Source organism: Aythya ferina, assembly GCF_964211825.1.
Source record: "Aythya ferina genome assembly, contig: HAP1_SCAFFOLD_42, whole genome shotgun sequence".
NCBI classification, from domain to species: Eukaryota; Metazoa; Chordata; class Aves; order Anseriformes; family Anatidae; genus Aythya; species Aythya ferina.
The window spans coordinates 527,745-551,623 of record NW_028181459.1 but is presented as its reverse complement, the minus strand read 5'-3'; the positions used below and the strand labels follow the sequence as shown (position 1 = coordinate 551,623).

The 23,879-nt window shown below is 47.3% G+C and overlaps 1 protein-coding gene and 1 long non-coding RNA gene across 2 annotated transcripts in view; both read right to left on the bottom strand.

The window, feature by feature from the left end:
* Positions 1-23,879, bottom strand: part of LOC311428313 (uncharacterized protein) — a 290,619-nt gene that overhangs the window by 108,858 nt on the left and 157,882 nt on the right. The window lies entirely within an intron of this gene.
* On the bottom strand, positions 980-2,963 carry LOC311428336. Its single transcript, XR_014687648.1, has 2 exons — positions 2,826-2,963; positions 980-2,431 (listed from the first exon to the last, which is right to left on the bottom strand). It is a non-coding gene; the product is annotated as an uncharacterized lncRNA (long non-coding RNA).

Sequence of the window (23,879 nt, the reverse complement as noted above, 5' to 3'; positions counted from 1 at the left end):
GGCCACACAAGTATGCAGGAGTTGTGCAGTATGTCAGAAGGTAAATAGGAAAATCATCTGCAGTCAGTCTAAAGGGGGAGAGAACCAGTAATTCAACCCTTCCAGAGTATACAGGTGGATTTTACAGAACTCCCTAAAATAGGAAGATTTAAATACTTACTAGTTTTAGTGGAAGCTTTCCCTTCAGTATCTGCTACTGTGAACACAGTAACTAAAGTAATGCTCAAACAAATAATTCCCAGGTATGGAACTGTTGAAAATGTTGACTCTGATCAAGGAAGTCACTTCACATCACAGGTATTACAAGGGCTAATGCAGACTCTGGAGATTAACTGGGAATTTCACACTCCTTTGCATCCTTCATCTTCTGGAAGAGTGGAGCGAATGAATCAGATAATAATAAACAAAGAAAGAAACAAACAAACAAAAACAATTAACTAAATTAGTTCTGGAAACTCGACTTCCCTGGACAAAATGTTTACCTTTGGTGCTTCTACGAATTCAAACAGCACCAAGCAAAGATGTGAGAGTTCCACCATATGAAATATTATTTGGATTGCCATTGCTGGGCAGAGGGGAATTACCTCCAAGCTGCACTTTGTGGCAGCTTATTACTTATTAGCCACAACTGACCTCATCACAGCCTCCCCACGCTTCTCCTAATGGCCTATTAACTGGTCAAATACATGTCACCTCACGTTCATCTTTGAAGGACAAGTGAGTGTTCAGCGGCTTCTAGTGGACTCTACTCTGAGTGAAGAAAGCATACCTGAGAACACTATCTTTCTGAGTAATGGTAGGGAAATACTTGTCAACTGTCCCAGTAAAATTGGGAAGGGTTCTAGAAATACGATACGACCAGTTGCCCAGCAACTATATATATAGAAATGCCTCTATATCAATGAACGCAGCATGGGAAACAAGCAAGAGGAATTGGAAACCATGGTTCAGTTAGACAAATATGACCTGATTGCTGTCATTGAAATATGGTGGGATGGATCACATTATTGGAACACTGGGACAGAGGGCTGCAAACTCTTCAGAAGGGATAGACAGAGAAGGAAGGGAGGTAGCATCACCCTCTACATTAGAGAAAGAATTGATCGTGAAGAGTTGCCACTGAGAAACAGCCATGCACAAGTTGAGAGTTTGTGGGTGAGAGTTACAGACCGCACCAAGAAGTGACAGCTTGTGGCTGGGGTCTACTACAGGCTGCCTGATCAAGGGGAGCCAGTGGATGAGGCATTCTTGCTTCAACTACAAGAAGCGTCACACTCGCACCCTCCCATCCTGATGGGGGGCTTCAACCACCTGGATGTCTGCTGGGAAAACTCCACAGCAGGCTGTGAGCAGTCCAGAAGATTCCTGGAGTGCATTGAGGATAACTTCCTGGTCCTGGTACTAGACAACCCACCCAGAGGAGAAGTGTTATTGACCTGGTGCTCAACAACACAGAAAAAAGGGAAACATCACTCCCATTTTTAAAAAGGGTAGAAAGGAGGACCTGGGGAACTACAGGCCACTGAACCTCACCTCTGTGCCTGGAAAGCTCACGGAAAAGATCCTCCTGGAAAAGCTTGAGAAGTGGGCCCACGTGAAACTCATGAGTTCAGCTGAATCACCGCCCTGAGCCAGGGAAACCAGCAGCCCTTCTCCCACCTTGTCTGTGTGCCCCCTGAGTGTGCCCACAGAGCAGGCTCTGTGCTAACGCAGTGGTGAGCTTTGTTCATTTGACTGATGCTCCCAGAGCATTAGACGGAAATTTGAGTAGGTGGGTGATGAACCTCACCATAAACCTGCACTCATCTCTGCTTCAGATTCTTGCTTCCAGGGTTCCCACAGGGCTGCAGGCGTCCCTCTAGAAGGGTGCAGCTCTCCCATGATATCTCTGTGTTATCTAGGAGCTCCACGCAGAAGACACCTCGGTGCTAAAGCCATGGATGGCTCAATGTGGCCATCTGCAAATTCCTCAGGCATGGCTGGGGGCTAGAAGACAATGCCCCCAAATAAAATCCCCACAGCCCTGCTCTGCACTTGGGTGAGCTGGGAAGGAAAATGCTAAAGAGGTCTTGGATAACACGAGTGGATTTAATCTGAGATCCCACCATGCCCCTCATTACTAATTGCTGTAATGACTGGTTTCTCCTGTGCCCACAGCAGAGTCCCCCCCCCCTTTTTTTTTTCTGGCACCTTGAGCCAGCACCTAGCCCACATCATTTAATTATTTTATTGGGAAATGACTAATGTGGCCTTCGCTCTGCTCAGAGTGCTTGGTCTTAGCTCACAAACGAAGTGGATTCCATCTCCTTGAATATTCTCAGGCATGATCCTGAATGTCTGTCTTCTGCCGCTGTAGCACAACAAATCGCACTTTGTCTATCTTCCTGTAAGCTGATGGGGTTTGTCTCAGCCACTTGTAGAATCACAGAATCTGAAAGGTTGGAAAAGACCTCCAAGATCATCTGGGCCAACCATCGCCCTACCAGCAGTGTCACCCACTAAACCCTGTCCCTGAGCACCACGTCCAACATTGCCTTAAAAATCCCCAGGGACGGTGACTCCAGAACTTTTCAGCACTCTGTCTGTTTGTCCTTATCCAGCATTCCCCCCTTATCCAGGGGGGTGGGGGTGGGGATGGGGGGGGTCAGGACCCCAAAAACCGGGTCCCGGTGACCCCAAATCCCCGGAATCCCTCCCCCCATTCCCTAACCGGTCCCCGGTGCCCCCCCCAAACCCCAACACCACCCTTCCGGTGCCCCCAAACCCCCGGAACCCGCCCCCGGTGCCCCCCCACCAGGCCCCGGTGCCCCCCCCGGTTCCCCCACCGCCTCCCGGGCCGTGCTGGGCCCTGAGGAAGGCTCCCACGGGCGCGGGGCCGTCGCTGCCGACCCTGCAGGGCAGGAGCTGGGCCCGGAGCCGCTCCGGGGACCCCCCCGGGGCCGCCCGCACCCGCACGGGCGCCGCCATTTTGGAGGGGAAGTGACGTCCGCCGCGCGACTCACCCGCCGCGCGGGGGATGATGGGAGTTGTAGCTCACCCTCTCACCCCCCCCCCCACTTATACCCCAGGGACCCCCCCCCCCCAGCACCCCTTATACGCCCCTGAACCAACGCTCAGCCTCGTTAACGCCCCAGGAGAAGCTCCCAGCCCCTTTTATACCCCATGAACCCACCCCCTCCCCCACCCCACTCACTTTTCTACCCCATAAACACCCCCCCCAGCCACAATAATGCCCCATGGACCCCACCCCACAGGCCCATTTATGCCCCAGGGAACCTTTGGGGTACACCTGAACCCCCCTCGGGAGCCTTTACGCAACCCCACACACAACAGGCCTCTGCACTTTCTCCAAACAAACCTGATTATGACCCTAACCCTAATTATGACACTAACCCCAATTAGGACCCTAACCCCAATTAGGACCCCAACCCTAATTATGACCCTAAAAAACACGAATGTTGCCACTCTCTCCCATCAAAAAGTGCTCCCAATGGAAGCCTTTGGGTACACCTGAACTCCCCTGGAGAGCCTTTATGCAACACCCCCACACAACAGGACTCTGCGCCTTCTCTCTTTCCAAATAAAACGTTTGGAAAAAGCCTAAATAAAAACCTAAACTTGGAGATTTTGTTGTTGTTGTTTCTTTGTTTGCTTGCTTTTAACTTAGGGTTTTTCAAATTTGAGTTGCAGTTAGAATTACGATTAGCTTTGGAGTTAGAGTTACAGTTGGAGTTAGACTTGTTGGAGTTGGACGTAGAGATAAAGTTGGAGTTAGAGTTGGAGTTAGAGTTGGAGTTAAGAGTTAGAGTTAAAAATCACAGAATCACAGAATCGGAAAGCTTGGAAAAGACCTCCAAGATCATCTGAGCCAACCATCGCCGCCCTACCAGCAATGTCACCCACTAAACCCTGTCCCTGAGCACCACGTCCAACATTGCCTTAAAAACCCCCAGGGACGGTGACTCCAGAACTTTTCAGCACTCTGTCTGTTTGTCCTTATCCAGCTCCTCGTCGTTTTAATTTGTTTGATGTTACTTTAACTACGAGGAAGATGTATAATTCCCTACCTATCAGTACACAACACTCCCTGAAGAGTAACGCTTTTTGGGTAGGTGAACTCCAATGGAGCCATAAAGCTGAGGAGTTTTTTATTGTTTGGTAAACTGTCTTGTGTTTTTCTGTTGTTGGCTTTAAAATAGGAAAAGCATTCTGTGCCTGTGTGCAGCCAGTTCTCTGAGGAAAGCAGGTGGGATCTGGAGCTAAGGAGCAGTGAAATGTGGCTGCTGATTTCAGTGGAGAAGCCTGGTGTAAGGATGCGTGCTGCAAGCCCCAGGTGGCCAAGTGGCTGTCCTGGGAGGGTGACGAGCAAGGTTCTCCATCCAGTGCCTGGCCCCAAGCCACTGCTTTGCCAACCTGCCCACACCTCCTTAGGAGAAACACCACCTAAGGAATGCTGCTGTCACTATTTGCCTACGCTGGAGAGTAACGAAAAGTACCTATCCATCGAGTGCACACCGAATGTTTCCTCTTTCCCTACACTCCCAGAGCCTCCCTAATGAGGTGTACAAGATGGAAAGGCTTGAAGAAACTTGTTGGAACAGACGTGGCGTGTTAAGAATTTCTGTCTTTTAATGACCCTGTGGGGCGCTTGGTGCTCTGCTACCTCAGACACTGGAAGAAATCTGAAGAAATCTCTGGAGGAGCTAAAGTTAGAAGCAAACACCAAAGTTTCTCGGAGCATTAAATTGGCCTCACTGAAGGCCATTAAAGACAAAGCTTCCCCGGGGACTTGTTAGAGCAGCTTAGCTGGAGGCTGTGACTGCAGGTAGGCAAGGGCACATCCATCTCCCTGTGATCCCTACCCTGCTCTCACCAGGGCATTGCCATACCTTCAGAAATATCTCTGGGCTCTCACTGACTGTTCCTTGAAAGACACTGGCACGGTCTGACCCCAGACTCCCAAACGTCCTTTGAGGGACGTTTCTTTCTTCCTCATTCCCACTGCCAACCTTCAGAGCTGACTCTAACTTCTTCCTCCTGTTTTCTACTGCCAAGCAAAGCTTCCCCATCTCGGAAATCTTACCCCTCGAGCGGGCATCCGTACCGATCAGGCTTCCTGTGGTGTATCATGAGAGCAGGCAGAAGCTGCCTCACCATCATCGTCCAAGCTCTGGGCCTACTGCTGGCCTTGGAGCTCCTTGGACAGACACGGCCAAGCCGTGTGCCTCCAGCTCTGCAGTCCTGTGCTCACGTGCAAGGGACACAACAACCCGTCCCCAGGCCTTCTTCCTCTATGTGCTTATCAGGTGCTCAGGCAAAGGAGATCCCACAGCCACCATGCCAGCCACACACCTGCTGCTGGACTGTCAGGAACACTGGCAAATGGGAGCCAAAATGCACAGATCCCAGCCAGCCTCCTAGAAATTTTCATGCTGGAGAGAAGGGCTAGGGATTAGGGTGAGCAAGAGGGTAGAAGCAAAGGTGAGGCTCTAAGGGACTGGATCTTGGCTTCCCGGTACGGGTGGAAGTGCTGGGGATTAGAGTATTGGGCTCCTGTCGGGCCGAGTCGTGACATTTAGGGCCAGGCTTAGGGCAAACTTGACTCAGGGTTAGTCCCTAACACGAATGCGTTCCCAGTCAGTGCTGCAGCAGTAGCTGCCCCGAATAGTAGGTGTCCCGAATGCCTTTTACATCTCCAAAAAGTCTTTGCTCTCCATTGGCAAAGAAACCTTCTCTCCCATGTTCTCATATTTCCCTTCTCCAAGCCCCTCCACACCTGCCCATGTGTCCTCCTGTCAGGGGCAGCACTCGGAAGATTTCCACGACTTCTGAGATCACAGAATCACAGAATCACAGAATTTCTAGGTTGAAAGAGACCTCAAGATCATCGAGTCCAACCTCTGACCAAACACTAACAGTCCTCCACTAAACCATATCCCTAAGCTCTACATCTAAACGTCTTTTAAAGACCTCCAGGGATGGTGACTCCACCACTTCCCTGGGCAGCCCCTTCCGATGTCTAACAACGCTTTCGGTAAAGAAGTTCTTCCTAACATCCAAACTAAAACTCCCCTGGTGCAACTTTAGCCCATTCCCCCTCATCCTGTCACCAGGCACGTGCTAGAACAGACCAACAACCACCTCGCTACATCCTCCTTTGAGGTACCTATAGAGAGCAATAAGGTCACCCCTGAGCCTCCTCTTCTCCAGGCTGAACAAGCCCAGCTCCCTCAGCCGCTCCTCGTAGGACTTGTTCTCCAGGCCCCTCACCAGCTTCGTCGCCCTTCTCTGGACCCGCTCAAGCACCTCGATGTCCTTCTTGTAGCGAGGGGCCCAAAACTGGACACAGTACTCAAGGTGCGGCCTCACCAGAGCCGAGTACAGGGGGACGATCACTTCCCTAGCCCTGCTGGCCACACTGCTTCTTATACAAGCCAGGATGCCATTGGCCTTCTTGGCCACCTGAGCACGCTGCTGGCTCATATTCAGCCGACTATCCACCATCACTCCCAGGTCCTTCTCCACCTGGCAGCTTTCCAACCATTCCTCTCCCAGCCTGTAGCTCTGCTTGGGGTTATTGTGCCCCAGGTGCAGGACCCGGCACTTGGCCTTGTTGAACTTCATGCAGTTGACCTCAGCCCATCGGTGCAGGAGATGGGTGACCTCAGCCCATCGGACAGGAGATAGATCTGTCTCCTGGCAGGGACCCAGTCAGTTTCTGGGTCTGAAGGGACCTCACAGTGGCACCAAAAGGATGCGAGATGCTGTAGGAAGACCCTGCACAGCCCCTGAAGGGCCCAGACTTAGTCCATGCCTACCAGCTTGTGCTCCAGAAGGTCTCCCCCAGGTCCTGTGTCACTTGTCCCCCCCAGGTGCTACAGCTACATCAGGGCATCCTGGTGGCACTGGCCATTTTTGTGCAGGCATCCGAATCCAGACATGAAAGCCGATTTTGTAGCTCTAGCCCCAGCTGGGCGTCATCCACAGATGAGATGAAAATGTTCAAAATGATCTTCAAAAACCATCATCACATGTTGTCACATTATCGAGGACTTATCAGAACCAAACGTTTGCCTGTTTCAGAGCCCTGCCAAGGACATTCACGGAGTCCGTTCCACAGCCCCTTGACTGCCTCTCCCAGGCTTCTTCTTTCTTCTTTCTCCTGCTCTTCTTTCTTCCTAGCTCTAACTCCAACTCCAACTGTAACTCTCACTCCAACTCTAACACTAACTCCAATTATAACTCTAACCCTAACCCTAAAGCTAACTCTAACCAACGCTAACTCCAACTCCAACTCTAACAGTAAAAGAAAAATAAAGAATAATCTCGGTGTGCTGATGGACTTGGCAATAGAAGGAGAAGACACTGATGAGGTTTTCCATGGTTTCTTTGCCTCCGTCCTCTCTTGGGCCTCTGTGCCTGCAGGCAGAGCTCTGGAGGAAAACAGCTGGCAGTGCATGGGGATCAGTTAGGGGTTTCCTGAGCAATTTCAGCCTGGAACTGTCCATGGGAGGAACATCACCCATGAGCACTGGAGAACAAACCAAATAACTCAATATGGAGGGATCAGGGGTAGTTCCTGAAATCTGGCAGAAAGCCCGCAGGGACACCCACCATGTGTGCATGATCTCTCCATGGCCTCTTCCAGGGGGGCCTGCAAACACCCTCAGAAACTGGGAGGTTGGCTCCTGACTGCTACTTCTTCAGAGGCTTGCTCAAGCTTTCAGTAGCTGCAGGTCAGGAACTTGGCACCTCAGGGCTCATTGTCATGCAAACGTCCAAACAAAGTGAGTCTTGGTGCATCATCTTCCTTAAGTCTTCATCTCCTAGAGGGAGAGCTAAAGATGTCTGAGGAGAAGAGTCAAAGTGGAAAGATTTCTGTATTCATAACGGTAAGTAATGAATACATTTCCATATCACACATTGAGTTTTGGCTGCTCTTTGGGATCCTGGCAGCAGTCGCAACCTCTGGGTGGGCAACAGAATCAATGCCTGAATAAGAATTTTAAGCAAACCTGAGCCATAAATAAAAAAATAAATTGTCCTTGATGGAATAAGTACGTTAGAGGTCTTCATTTTCAAAAATGTGAGGGTTGTCTGTACATTTCCATGATGGGTTTCATAGGCCGAGGGCACGGACCAGCAATACTCTTTGGCACTTCCCTTGTATGGAAACATAAAGTCATCTAACCGTTACCAAAAATGAGTTTCCTCCCCACTCTTTGAATGGAGACACTGTGTTCCCAGGACTTTTTGTTTAAGGGCATGCTGCACATCTGCATTTCCTATCTCAACGGAGCTGGGAGCAGTAGAGGTGAAAAAGGTTGGCTGTGTTCTGCCACTCGTGAGTGGAGAAGGATTTTGTGCACGGGACCGCTGCTGCCCCTGCTAGCCACACGGAGCTCTGTGTGGGAGCACTGACATCTCACCTTCTGCATCTCATACGGCCTGTATTTGTCCAGTTAACTGAGTAACTACCCTGAGCTGGGTCAGGCAGCGTGGGGATGTTTATGGGAGCACCGTCATTGCAGTCAGAGGTTATCTAGCAAATGCAGCTGGTGGGGAACCAGGGGAAAAGTGTATCTCCATGTTGGGAGTGACTCCATATGGTCAGCTGAAAACTGGCCTGTGCTTCACAAAAGGACAACAAAATGGGCAGGATCACTTGTCCTACAAGTGGATGGACGTCACCTACCCTTTGTAGGTTGGCCAAAAGAAATATGCTTGATACGTAAAACTGATGGACTAAGATGCTGCCCTGCCCTCCAGAGGATTTTTGCATATCAGGGAGCTGAGCCAAGGACCTCACACAAGCTGAGTCCCCTTCCAGCGTCAGGACTGCAAACCTAGGATGAGATGCCTCAACTGATGGAGCTGAATGCCTTCCCTCCCCACAGGTCGAGGTAGTCTCTGCTGTCACTTTCTGGGTGCCCTGTGCAGGAAGGTGAAGGAAAGATGATTCACATGAAACTATTTGAGTGACGGAAGCCCTAACGCTGTTGGAAAGCAGTCTCTTTCCCCAGCTGAGGGAGGGAACGTGTGATTCCTTCATTCTGTTTCCAAGGAGGCTCCCCAGGAGCCCTGTGGACATCTCAAGGGAGCCCAGAAGAGACAAGGAAAGGAGGCCGTGTCTGCAGACAGACAGCTCTGCCCACGAGCAGCTCCTCTGCAAGGCACAGCAGGGCTGGGTGCACTGCCTGCATGTGGAGAGGAGATGTGAGACAGAAACCAGTACAAGCTTTCTGCATGTGGAATCCAACTCAGAGCTCATTGCAGGAGAAACCTGCACGGCAGCTGGCACAGCCGAGCTCTTGCTGCACTGCAAGGAGGATTTTCCTGCACACCCCAAGAGGAGAAAGGCATGAAAAGAGCGGTCAGAACCAGTGGGGCATGGAGGGCGGCTGACAGCTGGCTGGAGGAGAAATCCACACACCCCTTGACATGACAAGTCTCGGTCTGCAGGATCAAGTGGATGAGTATCCAGGTGGAACAGTTTAAAGCTAGCATATACTCCAGTCATAGGACATCTGTCAGGGGGTGCTCACGGTTCCTCTGCTGTGGACGAAAAGGATGTGAACAGACAGAGATGCCCCTGGGCAGGGCCTCTGCTTGCAGGAGGCGTCTGCAGGGCAGAGATGAGCACAAAGTGTTTGCAGTGAGCTCTGTGATAGGATAAAGAACACAGCTGGAACGCAGAGAAAAAGCCCTGCTGGCCCTTGGGGTTGCTCTGTTCTTCACCGTCAGACAATGCCTCTGTGCAGCCTTTGAGTCAGGACTGACGCTTTCTTGAACCCACAAACAATGTCAGCAACAGGACATGGCCCTTTTGGTGCTGGTCATCCTTCTCGTCCATTCTGTCCTCTAGTGTCACCACTGAATCAGAACTGGTTAGCACCACCATAAGTATGGTGGTGCTAACCACCATTCCAAACTGCAGTGGGGAAAGCACTTAGTGACTTGACCTAATGTTAAAATTCTCCCTGCTCAGAGCAGATCTCGGTACTAGAATCCTCCAGAGGTCTCTTCCATTTCAAATCCTCGAGGAGAAAAGGGGCTGGGGAGTGGAGGCAGGAGTAGGGAACACTGCTGTGGGTTGATGTCATTTGTAATCCCTGCTCCACGTTGTCCTAGGGCTTACACAGTGAATGAGTCCATCCTCAAAGGAAGGCTCTGCTCCATGGGCACCAGCTGTCCAACAAGAAGTTAAGGAGAGACTTCTCTGATGAAAACCCGTGCCATTTTTTGCGAAATCCCACCCATGGAGATGAAAGGAGAACAAGCCTTGCCATTCGTCAGCCCTGCAGACACAGTGATTTTCTCTTTGAGAAGTAGACGCGAATTCTCACCAGGACACCTCCAGGGCAAGTCAGTGTCAGAACCGAAGCTGATCCACACCCAGCACCCCAGCCCAGGGAGCAAAAGCACACACCAGGGGTTGCAAACCAAGGACGGATACTGCAGCGCTGCCACTAATTCAGCCAGGAGGAGAAGGGCGTGCAGCAAAACCTTTTCCTCGCCCAGCTGTGCTCAGCACCTTGCAGTGACACTGAGGGACGGAGGCTTTTAGCCTCGTGGCTGTGTGCCACGCTGCAGGAGACAGGCACCTCTCGTCTCATGGAGCTCCAGCCTCAGAGTTGCTGGCTCCTGAGCTGGGGTCTTCTGGGCAGTGGGGGAGAGTGGGGCTTGCTCCAGGGAGGGAACGTGCCCTGCCTCTGCTCCCCGGAGCTGGCACTGCCGTGAGCTGTTGCTCCGTCCCCGTGTCTGCTCCCTGCACGGGTTCACAGAGCTCACTGCAAAACTTTGTGCTCATCTCTGCCCTGCAGACGCCTCCTGCAAGCAGAGGCCCTGCCCAGGGGCATCTCTGTCTGTTCACATCCTTTTCGTCCACAGCAGAGGAACCGTGAGCACCCCCTGACAGATGTCCTATGACTGGAGTATATGCTAGCTTTAAACTGTTCCACCTGGATACTCATCCACTTGATCCTGCAGACCGAGACTTGTCATGTCAAGGGGTGTGTGGATTTCTCCTCCAGCCAGCTGTCAGCCGCCCTCCATGCCCCACTGGTTCTGACCGCTCTTTTCATGCCTTTCTCCTCTTGGGGTGTGCAGGAAAATCCTCCTTGCAGTGCAGCAAGAGCTCGGCTGTGCCAGCTGCCATGCAGGTTTCTCCTGCAATGAACTCTGAGTTGGATTCCACATGCAGAAAGCTTGTACTGGTTTCTGTCTCACATCTCCTCTCCACATGCAGGCAGTGCACCCAGCCCTGCTGTGCCTTGCAGAGGAGCTGCTCGTGGGCAGAGCTGTCTGTCTGCAGACACGGCCTCCTTTCCTTGTCTCCTCTGGGCTCCCTTGAGATGTCCACAGGGCTCCTGGGGAGCCTCCTTGGAAACAGAATGAAGGAATCACACGTTCCCTCCCTCAGCTGGGGAAAGAGACTGCTTTCCAACAGCGTTAGGGCTTCCATCACTCAAATAGTTTCATGTGAATCATCTTTCCTTCACCTTCCTGCACAGGGCACCCAGAAAGTGACAGCAGAGACTACCTCGACCTGTGGGGAGGGAAGGCATTCAGCTCCATCAGTTGAGGCATCTCATCCTAGGTTTGCAGTCCTGACGCTGGAAGGGGACTCAGCTTGTGTGAGGTCCTTGGCTCAGCTCCCTGATATGCAAAAATCCTCTGGAGGGCAGGGCAGCATCTTAGTCCATCAGTTTTACGTATCAAGCATATTTCTTTTGGCCAACCTACAAAGGGTAGGTGACGTCCATCCACTTGTAGGACAAGTGATCCTGCCCATTTTGTTGTCCTTTTGTGAAGCACAGGCCAGTTTTCAGCTGACCATATGGAGTCACTCCCAACATGGAGATACACTTTTCCCCTGGTTCCCCACCAGCTGCATTTGCTAGATAACCTCTGACTGCAATGACGGTGCTCCCATAAACATCCTCACGCTGCCTGACCCAGCTCAGGGTAGTTACTCAGTTAACTGGACAAATACAGGCCGTATGAGATGCAGAAGGTGAGATGTCAGTGCTCCCACACAGAGCTCCGTGTGGCTAGCAGGGGCAGCAGCGGTCCCGTGCACAAAATCCTTCTCCACTCACGAGTGGCAGAACACAGCCAACCTTTTTCACCTCTACTGCTCCCAGCTCCGTTGAGATAGGAAATGCAGATGTGCAGCATGCCCTTAAACAAAAAGTCCTGGGAACACAGTGTCTCCATTCAAAGAGTGGGGAGGAAACTCATTTTTGGTAACGGTTAGATGACTTTATGTTTCCATACAAGGGAAGTGCCAAAGAGTATTGCTGGTCCGTGCCCTCGGCCTATGAAACCCATCATGGAAATGTACAGACAACCCTCACATTTTTGAAAATGAAGACCTCTAACGTACTTATTCCATCAAGGACAATTTATTTTTTTATTTATGGCTCAGGTTTGCTTAAAATTCTTATTCAGGCATTGATTCTGTTGCCCACCCAGAGGTTGCGACTGCTGCCAGGATCCCAAAGAGCAGCCAAAACTCAATGTGTGATATGGAAATGTATTCATTACTTACCGTTATGAATACAGAAATCTTTCCACTTTGACTCTTCTCCTCAGACATCTTTAGCTCTCCCTCTAGGAGATGAAGACTTAAGGAAGATGATGCACCAAGACTCACTTTGTTTGGACGTTTGCATGACAATGAGCCCTGAGGTGCCAAGTTCCTGACCTGCAGCTACTGAAAGCTTGAGCAAGCCTCTGAAGAAGTAGCAGTCAGGAGCCAACCTCCCAGTTTCTGAGGGTGTTTGCAGGCCCCCCATGGAAGAGGCCATGGAGAGATCATGCACACATGGTGGGTGTCCCTGCGGGCTTTCTGCCAGATTTCAGGAACTACCCCTGATCCCTCCATATTGAGTTATTTGGTTTGTTCTCCAGTGCTCATGGGTGATGTTCCTCCCATGGACAGTTCCAGGCTGAAATTGCTCAGGAAACCCCTAACTGATCCCCATGCACTGCCAGCTGTTTTCCTCCAGAGCTCTGCCTGCAGGCACAGAGGCCCAAGAGAGGACGGAGGCAAAGAAACCATGGAAAACCTCATCAGTGTCTTCTCCTTCTATTGCCAAGTCCATCAGCACACCGAGATTATTCTTTATTTTTCTTTTACTGTTAGAGTTGGAGTTGGAGTTAGCGTTGGTTAGAGTTAGCTTTAGGGTTAGGGTTAGAGTTATAATTGGAGTTAGTGTTAGAGTTGGAGTGAGAGTTACAGTTGGAGTTGGAGTTAGAGCTAGGAAGAAAGAAGAGCAGGAGAGAGAAAGAAGAAAGAAGAAGCCTGGGAGAGGCAGTCAAGGGGCTGTGGAACGGACTCCGTGAATGTCCTTGGCAGGGCTCTGAAACAGGCAAACGTTTGGTTCTGATAAGTCCTCGATAATGTGACAACATGTGATGATGGTTTTTGAAGATCATTTTGAACATTTTCATCTCATCTGTGGATGACGCCCAGCTGGGGCTAGAGCTACAAAATCGGCTTTCATGTCTGGATTCGGATGCCTGCACAAAAATGGCCAGTGCCACCAGGATGCCCTGATGTAGCTGTAGCACCTGGGGGGGACAAGTGACACAGGACCTGGGGGAGACCTTCTGGAGCACAAGCTGGTAGGCATGGACTAAGTCTGGGCCCTTCAGAGGCTGTGCAGGGTCTTCCTACAGCATCTCGCATCCTTTTGGTGCCACTGTGAGGTCCCTTCAGACCCAGAAACTGACTGGGTCCCTGCCAGGAGACAGATCTATCTCCTGTCTATCTCTATATCAGCAGTCCTGGCTATCAGGGGAGGTCCCAGTTGACTGGCGGTGAGCAAACGTGACGCCCATCTACAAGAAGGGCCGGAGGGCAGACCCGGGGAACTACAGGCCTGTCAGTTTGACCTCAGTGCCAGGGAAGCTCATGGAGCAGATTATCTTGAGAGTCATCACGCGGCACTTGCAGTGCAAGCAGGCGATCAGGCCCAGTCAGAATGGGTTTATGAAATGCAGGTCCTGCCTGACGAACCTGATCTCCTTCTATGACAAAGTGATGCGCTGGGTGGATGAGGGAAAGGCTGTGGACATGGTCTACCTTGACTTCAGCAAGGCTTTTGACACCGTCTCCCACAGCATTCTCCTCAAGAAACTGGCTGCTCTTGGCTTGGACTGGCGCACCCTTCGTTGGGTTAGAAACTGGCTGGATAGCCGGGCCCAAAGAGTCGTGGTGAATGGAGTCAAGTCCAGTTGGAGGCCGGTCACTAGTGGCGTTCCCCAGGGCTCGGTGCTGGGGCCGGTCCTCTTTAATATCCTCATCGATGATCTGGACGAGGGCATCGAGTGCACCCTCAGTAAGTTCGCAGATGACACCAAGTTACGTGCGTGTGTCGATCTGCTCGAGGGTAGGAAAGCTCTTCAGGAGGATCTGGATAGGCTGCACCGATGGGCTGAGGTCAACTGCATGAAGATCAACAAGGCCAAGTGCCGGGTCCTGCACCTGGGGCGCAATAACCCCAAGCAGAGCTACAGGCTGGGAGAGGAATGGTTGGAAAGCTGCCAGGCAGAGAAGGACCTGGGAGTATTGGTTGATAGTCGGCTGAATATGAGCCAGCAGTGTGCTCAGGTGGCCAAGAAGGCCAACGGCATCCTGGCTTGTATAAGAAGCAGTGTGGCCAGCAGGGCTAGGGAAGTGATCGTCCCCCTGTACTCGGCTCTGGTGAGGCCGCACCTTGAGTACTGTGTTCAGTTTTGGGCCCCTCGCTACAAGAAGGACATCAAGGTGCTCGAGCAAGTCCAGAGAAGGGTGACGAAGCTGGTGAGGGGCCTGGAGAACAAGTCCTACGAGGAGCGGCTGAGGGAGCTGGGCTTGTTCAGCCTGGAGAAGAGGAGGCTCAGGGGCGACCTTATTGCTCTCTATAGTGATTCAAAGATCGAAGCCGTAATTCCTTTAAGTGGTATATTCTTTATTGCAGCGCTGGATGCACGGGGGATCTCTCCACCTATCATGCATACCCAAAGCAAAAAGCAGTCTTGAATTTATACAATCAATCTATCAATATTCTACAAGCACCTATACATATGCATTACCTATCCCCGCCTTCCCTCGCTTCTCATGCTAATTAGCCTTTTGGCACCTTGCGCCTGCGTAGAGCCTTCCAAGAATTGTGGGCAGGGGTCTTTGGGACGTGGGCAGGGGTCTCTGGGAGGAAGACCCCGAGTCTTCCTCACAGTGTACTTTTCACCTTTGGTCAAGAATCTGCTGAATTGGCATGTTTCTTAATTGCGAGAGCTGGTTGTTGCCAATTCTTCCGTTTGTTGTATCTTTATAATGAATTCCAATGTCCAGTTTTGAGATTTATAGTCCTTACGTTTGTTTCTCTGTCCGTCTGCCGCTTCCTTATCATGAGTTTCAGTGTCTTGTTTCGAGATATACAGTCCATGTCTGGGGATTGTCCTTGCCTCCCCAATGCCTCCCCAATACCTCCTTAATCAATCCCCCCTTTTCTTTTCCCATGCAAATTCTTTTGCATCAGATACTTTCATTATTTACAGTAACACAACAAAGCAGGCATCTAAACAACATGCACACAAATATTCCTAACACTACTAATGTGATTAGAGCAATGAACACTTGTCTCAACCATTGGAAATTGGGCAACCAGGAGGTTAACTTATTCCCTATTTCACTAAAACTCCATGAAAGATCATCTTTACTGATCTCATGTAGGACCCTTGTCTGCTTCCATATTTCTTCCAGGTCGGTAGAGATCCTTCCACTCTGATCTACATACACACAACAACTTGTATTTATTACTGTACAGACTCCCCCTTTTCTGGAAAATCTAGTAAATTCTTTTACTTAATACGGAAATTTTCTTTCCCAATCATTATGATATGTACCCCTCAATACCTTACCATGCACATTTGTCAAGGAGGCTAACATGGACATTCGTTGTAACAATTTCCAATTCCAAACAAGTAATACAAAAGACAATATTAAACTTATACCAACTAATATCAATAAAACAATAATTGGGTGACTCAGTGTGTTCAAAATCCCAGTTGCAGTTGGTGACCATCCAAAAAGTGTATCCCACCAGTTGTGACTTGTGTCTCGTTTCACTCTTTGCAAAACTCTGCTTATTTCCTTTGTATCATGATGGACAGTAATTAGAGTCTTCTCTCCATTTTCCTGAATACCTTTTAAAATTCTAATCAGGTCTTGGTGTTTAACTAGTTGCTTCACTAGTGTGAGGTTCATCCCAATAGGTGTAGGTAATAACTTATGATACATTGTGTTGTTAGACTTGATCAGCTGGTGGGATACCACTGGTGCCAAATATTGAAAATCACACCCGACGATTCTAACAAAGTTACAAATACAAAAATTAGAATGATTTTTGCTATGGAGAGTTATATTCTCCTTGTCTATTTCTACAAAATCACAAGCAGTTCTTAAACACACGCACCCTTTACCAACATATACAAGCACAGTCTTTTGACTAGTATTTGGATGAATTTCAAAGTGGCAGATACCTTGCTCCGTGTCAAAACATACGTCCTGAGCATCAATTGTATTACTTTCACAAATAAATCCTTGTTGTTCCCGGGTAACACATGATTCTAGATTTACGGACTGCCATTTCCCATTCTCCATTCGTGCCCATGTTCTATGCTCTGAAGGATAAAGCACTGTCTTCTCATGGTTTAATCCTAGTGCAAGGATTGGGTGTATAACATAAACTGTAGCATTACGTATAGTAAGCACGAAGGCAGTAGCCATGTTAACAACGGGATCATAAGTAAAATTCACCAGGGTCCACCAAGACTGGAACTTCTTCTCAAAATCATTGGCATTGTCCCAAACTGCCTTTCGGATTTCAGCTGGAAAAATGCCTTCACTTCCTTCCCTAATAATCAGGGCAGCCGTTGCCTGCAACCATAACTGTGCTTGCATACAACTAAGAGCTAAGGATACATTATCTTGAATCATACTAAGTGCATCTATTATTAGTTTGTGGTCTTGGTCTTCTGCATTTTCCCATTTCGGTAACACCTTTGAAACTTGCCATTGGCTAGTTCCCAATGCCAATAAGGATGATTGTAAGGGTTGTTTTAATTTTGTCAAATCACTTGTTGCTGTGGCTAGCTTATTCATTAATATTTCTGAATCAATTCCATTTAAAATTCCTAACCCTGTTCCTAGCATTCCAGTTAAGTCTCTTCGTGTCCTGCCCCTGAAGTGCACTTGCTTCTGTGACCATATTGTCCAGTCTTCAAATGATGTTCTTAAGAAAGGAGAACAGGCTGGTTGAACTGCCGAGATGTTGATTTGTATTAGCAACTCAACACGCTTGAGTGACCATTCTGGATTAAATAACAATTGCTGTTGGCCCGTGTTCCTTACTACATATGGGGCAGTTTCATAAATTTTGGGTTCCAGTTTGATTAGAGGTGGGGTGTGGGTTGTAGAGGGTCTCACTGTTGTAGGAAGTGCCGCATATATTGTAAAATTTAACATGAGGCCCTCACCATTATTGACTTTGGACTGTTGGCCATTATTATTATTCCAAAAACAGCTGATTTCTACATTCTCTGTTAATGTAAAATTATACCAGCAATCCAATTTACCTGGGCAAATACAACCCTCTTGTTGTCCATTTTTGGAAATCGGTTTAACCAGAATCCCCGTTGCTTTCTCGTCAGTCGTTCCATTAAACATTTGACACCCTATTTTAATTTCATCTCCTATGGTTCTTTGGTGTGTCCACCCTTCCCCTAATTTTTGCCATTCTGATGGTTTATATAAATAGTTAACATTTGTTCGCCAGATGACCATGACTGATAACCTTCCATTAAGATTCTTATCCTCTGTTGTTACGGCTTCAGTCCAAGGCCACCCACCATTCTCTATTATCACAGAGGCACCTTCTTGAATCACAATTACAAATATAAGCCATAAAAACAAAACAATTCTCTGAACAAATCTTCTGCCAACCATATTACCAAATACTCTCAACCTTAATGTCCTCATTTTGATCGACTAAGCTTTAGTTTCAGTTCATCGTCACCTGGTGTTACTTTCCAAGGAGCTCCTGGAGCCTTCTTCACTCGGGAATAGTGGATCCAAGCAGCTTGTTCTCTAATCTTGATAGCAGTGTGAGTTGTCAGCAACACTTGATACAGTCCATTCCATTTTTCCTCTAGGGGTTGTCCTGAAAAAGTCTTTATATATACATAGTCCCCAGGCTTAAAGGGGTGGATTGGTTGATCCAACCCTCTAGCTCTGGTCCCTAACACAAATTTATGTACTTTATTTAATTGTTTTTGAAGTTCAGTTATATAAGTATATAAATATTCTGATCCCAGCTGCGTTAGATCCTCCCCACTAAATAGAAATTGATATGGCCTTCCATATAAAATTTCAAAGGGGCTCAAATTCTCTTTTACTCTAGGTTTAACTCTAATTCTGAGTAATGCTAAAGGGAGGGATTGAGGCCATGACAAATTAGCCTCTAGTCAGATTTTAGCTATTTGTTGTTTAATTAAATGGTTCATTTTTTCTACCTGTCCACTTGCCTGTGGTCTATAAGGAGTGTGAAGATGCCAATCTATCCCTAAAGCCTGGCTTATTCGCTGAACAATCTCTGCACCAAAATGCGAGCCTCTATCTGAGGAAATGGTTGCTGGGATCCCGAATCGGGGTATTATTTCATTCAATAATGCCTTAATTACCTCCTTAGCCTTATTAGTTCTGCAAGGGAAGACCTCGGGCCATCCCGAGAAGGTATCTGTTAAAACTAATAGGTACCGATACCCCCCTTTTCTTGGTAGTTCCGAGAAATCAATTTGCCAATGCTGCCCAGGATAGTTCCCTCTATCAATGACACCAAATGTCACCCTATTTCCTGTATTGGGATTATGACGCATACAGGTGTCACATTGTTGGGTTACCTGCCTTATTGTGGTATACAGATTTCTTGCTACCAAGACTCGATTTAATAGTTTATACAGGGCATCGGCTCCCCAGTGGGTTTTATTGTGTTCCCCCAAAACCATAGGCCACACCAAATTAGAGGGCATAACAACCCTGTTGTCCTTCAAATGAGCCCACCCATCAACATTCAGCTTCCCTTTTAGATCCTCGATCAACTTTAAATCTTCTTTTGAATATTTAGGAACCTGTCCTTTCTCTAATGCCTGAATTTTACCGTCTGGTATTAAAGCAAGCACTTCCACTTGGCCTCTTTCCGCCACCCTTCTTGCCTCTTTATCAGCCAATCTGTTCCCAGTCTCAGAGTCGGTGGATCCTCTTTGATGCCCTCGGCAATGCATAATAGCCACTTTTTCTGGTTGTTTTACAGCCTCTAACAATTTTAAAATTTCTTCAGCATGTTTTATCTGTTTTCCCTGAGCAGTCAGTAATCCACATTCTTTCCAAATGGCTCCATGAGCATGTACCACGCCGAATGCATATTTAGAATCTGTCCAAATATTTACCCTTTTTCCAGCTGCCAGTTCCAATGCTCTCGTGAGAGCAACTATCTCCGCCTTTTGAGCTGATGTTCCAGGGGGTAAAGGCTTAGACTCAATTACCTGTTGAGTAGTTGTTATAGCATATCCAGCTTTACGTTGTCCTTGTGTAACAAAACTGCTCCCATCCGTGAACCAAGTTTCTTCCGCATCTTCCATGGGCTCCTCCTTAAGGTCTGGTCGGCTGGAATACACAGTCTCCATAGTTTCTAAACAATTGTGAATCACAGGTTCCGCCGGAGCATCACTAAGAAAAGAGGCTGGATTCACAATATTAGTTATCACAATTTCCACATCGTCCTGTTCTACCAATATTGCTTGATATTTCAAAAATCTCTGAGGAGATAACCAATGAGCCCCCTTTTGTTCTAAAACTGCTGACACAGTGTGTGAGACAAACACTGTTATCTTCTGCCCCATTGTAAATTTCCGGGCTTCTTGTATATTCATAATTACGGCTGCCACTGCTCGCAGGCAGCCTGGCCATCCTTTACTTACTTCATCCAATTGTTTAGAGAAATAAGCCACTGCCCTTTTGTAAGGTCCCAACTTTTGTGCTAGTACCCCTAAGGCCATACCCTGTCTTTCATAGGAGTATAACCAAAAGGGTTTAGACAAATCTGGTAAACCAAGAGCTGGGGCTCGCATCAACTCCATCTTAAGCTTCTTAAAGGCTGCTCGGGCTTCTCCTGTCCATATTAGTCTTATGCAGTTATCTTTAATTAAATCATACAAAGGTCTTACAATTAATCCATAATTGTTGATCCATAATCTGCACCAACCTGTCATTCCTAGGAAAGTTCGTAATTCTTTAACAGTCTGTGGTTCTGGGGTACGACAGATTGCTTCCTTGCGTTCCGTCCCCAGTTCACGTTGTCCTCCTGAGATCTCAAATCCTAGGTACGTCACGTGGGTTTGAACCAATTGTGCCTTCTGTTGTGAAACCCGGTATCCATTCATTCCTAGGAAATTAAGGAGGCTCACCGTCCACTGTATGCAGCTTCCCCTGTCTTCGGTAGCAATCAAGAGATCATCAACATATTGCAGCAGGACCCCTGCAGAACTGGGGGCTTCCCAGGATTCAAGTTCCTTTGCAAGTTGATTACCAAAAATCGTAGGGCTATTTTTAAACCCCTGAGGAAGCACTGTCCATGTCAACTGGACTTTTCGTCCTGAGTCAGGATTTTCCCATTCAAAGGCAAAGAGGTTTCGGCTTTCTGGGGCCAAGGTTAAACAAAAGAAGGCATCCTTTAAATCCAGTACGGTAAACCAGACCAACTCGTCCCTTAACTTGGTCAATAGCGTATAAGGGTTTGCTACCACAGGGTATATGTCTTCAGTGATCCTGTTTATTGCTCTCAAGTCCTGTACTAACCTATAACTCTTCCCATCCGGTTTCTTAATTGGTAAGATGGGAGTATTATATTCTGATTCACACTCGACCAGTAACCCATATTTCAAAAACTTATCTATTGTATCTTTTATTCCTCTTCTATCTTCTATTCTAAGGGGGTACTGCTTAACCTTTACTGGCTTCTCTCCTGGTTTTAATTTTACCACTATTGGTGCAGCATTCTTTGCTTTCCCAGGGACATCAGATTCCCACACCCCTGGATAAACCTGATCCTGGATTTCCGGAAGGGTTTCATTAAAAGAATCAGTTTGGATCAATACCAAACTTAGTGCACTTATAAGTCGGTCTTCTTTTACTCTTAACTCTACCCTTCCCTTTTCAAAAACAATTTCAGCTTCTAATTGCTCTAATAAATCCCGTCCTGATTCAAAGATCGAAGCCGTAATTCCTTTAAGTGGTATATTCTTTATTGCAGCGCTGGATGCACGGGGGATCTCTCCACCTATCGTGCATACCCAAAGCAAAAAGCAGTCTTGAATTTATACAATCAATCTATCAATATTCTACAAGCACCTATACATATGCATTACCTATCCCCGCCTTCCCTCGCTTCTCATGCTAATTAGCCTTTTGGCACCTTGCGCCTGCGTAGAGCCTTCCAAGAATTGTGGGCAGGGGTCTTTGGGACGTGGGCAGGGGTCTCTGGGAGGAAGACCCCGAGTCTTCCTCACAGTGTACTTTTCACCTTTGGTCAGGAATCTGCTGAATTGGCATGTTTCTTAATTGCGAGAGCTGGTTGTTGCCAATTCTTCCGTTTGTTGTATCTTTATAATGAATTCCATTGTCCAGTTTTGAGATTTATAGTCCTTACGTTTGTTTCTCTGTCCGTCTGCCGCTTCCTTATCATGAGTTTCAGTGTCTTGTTTCGAGATATACAGTCCATGTCTGGGGATTGTCCTTGCCTCCCCAATGCCTCCCCAATACCTCCTTAATCAATCCCCCCTTTTCTTTTCCCATGCAAATTCTTTTGCATCAGATACTTTCATTATTTACAGTAACACAACAAAGCAGGCATCTAAACAACATGCACACAAATATTCCTAACACTACTAATGTGATTAGAGCAATGAACACTTCTCTCAACCATTGGAAATTGGGCAACCAGGAGGTTAACTTATTCCCTATTTCACTAAAACTCCACGAAAGATCATCTTTACTGATCTCATGTAGGACCCTTGTCTGCTTCCATATTTCTTTCAGGTCGGTAGAGATCCTTCCACTCTGATCTACATACACACAACAACTTGTATTTATTACTGTACAGACTCCCCCTTTTCTGGAAAATCTAGTAAATTCTTTTACTTAATACGGAAATTTTCTTTCCCAATCATTATGATATGTACCCCTCAATACCTTACCATGCACATTTGTCAAGGAGGCTAACATGGACATTCGTTGTAACAATTTCCAATTCCAAACAAGTAATACAAAAGACAATATTAAACTTATACCAACTAATATCAATTGTTCAATTACAAGATGTCTGATTTCCCACATAAGTAGTATCCGTATTTATACAATGCTGTTTTCCCATACCCCTAGGTGGGTTACACCTTTGTACACATACATAGTAAGATTCCAACAGCACAAAGCTACTCACTTCTAGTTCCAAAACTTCTTCATATTTTTGACCCCAAGATGTGTTTTCCCACAAATTAGTCCAAGATAAGTTTGCAGGCAAGGGAATCCCGATTAACGATACACCCTTATTCCCATGCTGTGGCAGATGGGTGCATACCCAACAGTTCGTCTTATTAGTTACTTGAGAAATTGTTTGTATTAAGGTCAGGTGTAAGTTCTCATACCAAGTTGCCCACCCCGAATCCGAGAACCGCACCCCTGCAATCATTAGGATCTGGAAAACCGTAATTTTGTTGGTCCAATTGGAGTGGTGGTCTATATCCTCGCCGGGACCTTCTTCACCCTTGAATTGTGGATCCAAGCTGCTTGCTTCTTAATCTTAATGGCGGTGTGTGTTGTCAGTAATACTTGGTATGGTCCCATCCACTTTCCTTCCATTTTTCCTGTAGGGATTGTCCTGAAAAAGTCTTCATATATATATAATTCCCGAGCTTAAAGGGGTGGATTGGTTGATCCAACCCTCTAGCCCTGGTCCCTAAAACAAATTTATGTACCTTATTTAATTGTTTCTGAAGTTCAGTTATATAAGCATATAAATATTCTGATCCTAACTGCGTTAGGTCCTCTCCACTAAATAGAAATTGCTATGGCCTTCCATATAAGATTTTGAAGGGACTCAAATTCCCTTTTATTCTAGGTTTAACTCTAATTCCAAGTAATGCTAAAGGGAGGGATTGAGGCCATGACAAATTAGCTTCTTATCCAATTTTAGCTATTTATTGTTTAATTAAATGGTTCATTTTTTCTACCTGTCCACTTGCCTGTGGTCTATAAGGAGTATGCAGTTGCCAATCTATCTTTAGAATCTTACTTATCTGTTCTACCACTTGTGCACAAAAATGTGAAACTCTGTCAGAAGACATTGCTCCTAGAATCCCAAAGCATGGTATTATTTCATTTAACAAGACTTTAACCACTTCTCTTGCTTTGTTTGTTCGACAGGGAAAGGCTTCAGGCCTTCCTGAAAACGTGTCAGTCAGAACCAGTAATAATGATACCCCCCTTTTCTAGGGAGTTCTGAAAAATCAATTTGCCACTGTTGCCCCGAATAATTTCCTTTACCGATTATTCCAAATTTTATTCTATCCTTGGTATTGGGGTTATTGTGTAAGCAAATGCTACATTGTTGAGTTACTTGTTTTATCATATCGTCCCACTAATGTCTGACTCAGGCTCTTATGCAGTGTGCCAGCTCCCCAATGCGTTTTATTGTGTTCTGTAAGAACTATGGGCCATGTTTTCATTTTACCTTTCAAATCTTCAATTAATTTTAAGTCTTCTTTTGTATAATTTG